The sequence below is a fragment of the Caretta caretta genome, chromosome 5 (assembly GCF_965140235.1).
Source record: "Caretta caretta isolate rCarCar2 chromosome 5, rCarCar1.hap1, whole genome shotgun sequence".
NCBI lineage: Eukaryota > Metazoa > Chordata > Testudines > Cheloniidae > Caretta > Caretta caretta.
In genome coordinates, this window is record NC_134210.1 from 100,259,609 (window position 1) to 100,264,425 (window position 4,817).

The window sequence follows — 4,817 nt, forward strand, 5'->3', positions numbered from 1 at the left end:
CCCAACTGAAACTCATCATTAAGTGGGGCTGGTCCACTCTCCAGGTGCAGCCAGGGGGGCTTGAGGCCAATTAAACCACATTAACCCTTGCTGAGCTAGAATGGGGTATATATCCCCATTTGCACTAGTCCTTATGCTTGTGAAGACTCCTTCCATCTGTGAGCAGAATATAAATTAATGCAGTCATCTTCCAAGTCTGCAGAATGCCTGAAACAATAGCTCTAAGAGCCCCTTCCTTTAAATAAGATTTAATGCTGAAGACTCATTTCAGCAATGTAAATGTTAACATTAACTATTTCACTTCTCACCAACTGTAGAGACAGCAGGCTCTGCTTTGCAAGGGCTCTGGCTGAATTACATTTTGGGAATGTGGGTGTGTGCGTCTAGTAAACACTAGAGATTGACTGAAGTAAGACTAGCTGGCTTGGAGAAAAACATCCTGATTTGGAGAAAAACATCCTGATTACATGGTAAAATTGATATTCACCCCATTGATAGGAAAATTTCACTATCCAGGTAACTCCTTTGATCCTCATCTGCCTTTCAATGATCCAACAACAGCTGTAGCAACCAGTGTTTTTTTCCAGTTATGTTTGGCTAGAAGAATGCAGCCCTCATGAGAGTTAGCCATACCTTTATTGAGGGCCACACCTGAAGATTTATTCAGCTAGTATAGAACATGGCTTCTGTTTACTTAGTGGTGTTTCTTGCAGAGAGATAGCAGCAATGTTTCTTACTCTGTGCTAACTTCCCAATTATTTCCAGGCTCAGTTAAAGGGATTGCTTTTAATCTATAAAGCCCTTTATGGTTTAGGTTCTGTCATTTTAAGGAAGAATGGTTTATAGTTGAGGCACTGGACTAGGATTTAGGAAACTGAGGTTCAAGCCCAGATTCTCAAGAAATTATTTAGATGCATAACTTGTCTTGATTTCACTGGAAGTTGGTCACAGACTTTTTGTTTAACTACGGGCACATAACTCAATGCCTCAGTTTCCTATTGATAAAATGAGGCTAAAACTTCCCTGTCTCAGATGGTTATCTTCAGAAATAAAGATCTTGAAGACAATCAGATACCACACTGAAGGGGTTTGTGGAAAAGCCTACTCACCACAGGCACACCCCCTCATGTCTGGACGCAGCAGCAGCTTCCCTTCTTTGGTGCCCTCTGCCAACAGCCACTCTGAACTTGCAGTGATGTGCCTCTTCCTATGACTTGGCCCTCCAGCCCCAGTCACTTAGTCCTGCCCCTTCCAGGGAAATCTGAGTCCAACATGCCAGTGACCTGGCACCATCACACCAGAGGTTCAACCCAACTTCAGGCTTTTGGGCCTGCCAGCCCTTGGCACCAGGGTTTTCACATCCCCACCCTAGATGTGCCAGTAGAGGAACCCAGAGCCATCCTGTTCTCTAGGTTCCAGCCCAGGGATACTGTATGAAGCGGATGAGGTCTGTTTGTCCATACCCTCTGCCAGATCCCCAGGCTACTTCTGCCCATGTCCTGGAGCTAAGCATTTCTCACAGCCTCTTCCCTAACTTACTCATCTGCAATTCCAAAAGAGAGGGGATCCAAATTAGTTGAGGAACAGAAGTAATATTCTATACCGGGCCTACTTGCCCCAAGGCAGCTCTGACACTTAAGAGTGTCTAATTAGGCTCTAGCCCCCACTGGTCCTTCCTTCCAGGCAGTCACTAGTTAGGCTTTGGCCCCAGCCAGACTTTCCTTAACCAGGCTTACTCAAGAGTTCTACTCCCTCTTGCATTCAGCCATTACTAAGTTGGGGTTTTCCTCTTTTACCTGCTCCCTCCCGGTTTTACACCTTTCTTAGGTGTAACAGGGTGGGGCTGATTGGGCCCACAGACTCTCATTAACTCTTTTTTAGTCATTGAGGGGTCTGTGTACTTGGTCACATGGAAGCTATATAAGTACCTTGAGATTGATATTTTAGAGACTGCTTCTTTCTCCTTATATTTTCCCTGATATTTAACTCAAGATGGGGTACACAAGCTATCTTACCACAAATTTAAATGTTAGGAGCTGGTGATGGGTTGTTCTCTCTCAATGGTGCTTGCTCAGGAAATCATACCTTCTAGTCTGAGACAGCCCAAGCTGGCTAACCTTCAGGGTATGCTGAAAGAACTATCTATTTGCTCAGGCTTTTGCCTGATAGGGTGAGTTAGAGAAGAAGGATATGTGCATTGGAAAGGGGTACACAGGATTTTCTTTCATTTTAAATTAGGTTTTTTTGGGGGTGGGCCTCTAACAGACATTGGCTCTGGTTGCTAATTGTGCTTTGTATTCACAACAAAGTATATTTTACATATGCTTAGAGGCAAATGATAAACACACTTTATAAATTAAAAAGTAAACATTCTCAATGATAAAAGGTACTTGTGGCACCTTAGAGACTAACCAATTTATTTGAGCATAAGCTTTCATGAGCTACAGCTCACTTCATCGGATGCATTCAGTGGAAAATATGAATGCATCCGATGAAGTGAGCTGTAGCTCACGAAAGCTTATGCTCAAATAAATTGGTTAGTCTCTAAGGTGCCACAAGTACTCCTTTTCTTTTTGCGAATACAGACTAACACGGCTGCTACTCTGAAACCTCTCATTCTCAATAATAGTAGTAAAAGCAGGTGATATATTAAACATTAACAGTATGGCAACAAGTATCACATTCATATGGAAAAGACCAGCATTAACTCTTTGCTTTATCCCATATTATGCAGATAGCCCTGGGTTTGTTCAGTCACCAATGGTTTATCAAGTTGTTCAGATACCAAAAAGACAGTCAAACATTATGATGAGGTGTGTAGTGTAAAATCGTAGATGGAGAGATGGATGGATAGCTAGAGACTAGATAATGATTGGATAGGTTCTCAATGTCAATTAAAGGATTCCTGGTAATATTTTAGCTGTGTTATCAGATTTGCACCATCACCTCCATGAAGAAGACATTGTTAATAAATCCCAAGGGAATATTAGCTCACCATTGACTTTCACAAGCCCTAATGGGCATTGATCTCTGCAACAAGTTGAACTCCCCACCACCTTGATAAACCCTCTTTACATCAAAAGGTGATATGTGGTCAAACCCAACTATGGTAGCAGATTAATTCACGTCTTGTTTTGATACTATCTGCCCAGGGTGAAAAAGACTGGCTCCAGCATGGCTGATTTTCCAGGCAAAGATGGAAAATTGCTCAAAGCACTCAGTCAAGGAGACTCCTCAGGCTACAGTTTGGATGAACCAGTCTCAAAAATATGTATATAAATATGTACAGTAGCTACTTGTCAAATAACTTTGTTATTCTTTAGTTGGGAGGAGATATGATCTATTTATTTGGTCAGGTTATATTTCACTTGTTTAATTAAAAATACATAAGTCTTTGAAGGGAATTAAAAGATGATGAAAAAGGAACAGCTGAAATAAGTAGCTTTAATACTAAACTTTTATTAGGCTTGTCAGTGAAGGGAGACCATATAATATCTCTAATAGCAGCAAATAACCTCTAAGCATTTTAAATGGATTAAAATGGATTTTTCAACATCCATAAGAGATTTAATCACTGACACCATTTACCCACAAAAGCATTCCTTGGATACAGTGGGCACCCTTAGAAACTTTTTAGGTGCCTTTGTTAGATAACTTTATCCCCTTATTTGCTGTATTTTAGGTACTCCCTATAGTATGTAGAGAGAACTTTACATATATACAGTGAACATTGAAGTAAGTTCCCTAAGACAAAATTAGCATATTTTAAGGGTGACCCCTCTAGTTATGTTATTTTAAAAAAGGAGGCCAAAGAACTATTTCTGAAGTCTCATTTCTTCCTGAGTCCAGAAGAAGCTAGCCAACCTTTCATTCACTGGATCATGCCCTGTTTTTCCTTCCTTGAGTAATTGTGTACATTATTGACCTTTGCCCTGTCCTTCCTCCAGCACCCCTTCCCATTAACTTGTGGCCTCCTTCTTTGTTTCCTACCTGAAATTAGTTTTTACGTTCCTCCGGGCAGGAATCATGTAATTTTCTGTATATGCGTATTAGACTCTTGGGCTCTGTAACATCAAATTATACTAATATTTAGGGTTGCTGCTTCTGGACGTTTTTAAGCATATCAGAAATCCAGCAGACTCCTGCCCTAGTTTAAAAAAAAAAAAACAGCCCTCCCTGGAATGGAACTTATGGGTTTTTAACTGGGGTGGAGAGGTGGCTGCAGGTCAGTGACTTTACATTTATTTTCGCCCCTTTACGTCTACAGCCTAAACTCCTACGACAAGCACACTCCCGGTCGGGTCTCCCACTCCGGCTCTCTAGGTTTACAAGTGCTTAGCCCTGTTTGGAATTCCTTTCTGATTGGCTAAGCCAATGTTAGTGACATCAGCCAACTTACTTTCGATTGGCCAGCTGGTTGCTGGGACTGTAGGACTTCCAGCTAGGCAGTTAACCCGGTAAGTGCTGGAAAACCAAATTTGGAAACCTGCTTGGCAGAGGGGGCTATAGCTAAACCACAAGGGAAGAGATTTAGTCCAACCGGCAAGCAGCAGTGTACGGCACCCTGCGAGATTAAGCTGCAGTCAGAAGGAGCTTGCTAAAGAGAGTTTTATTCAGGCTGGAGCTCAGTAACAAGTGATTATGATTATATATTTATTTCAGATTCCTCCCCCATCGCCCTTTTAAATCGGAGCTCTCAGACTCCAGGAGTAGCACGAGGCATTGGGAGGAAATATTAGGATTGGCCGGACCCCTCATTTACAGACACGCCTCTCATGCAAAAAGGCTCTTCTGACTGGAAGGGGGAGAAGGTAAAC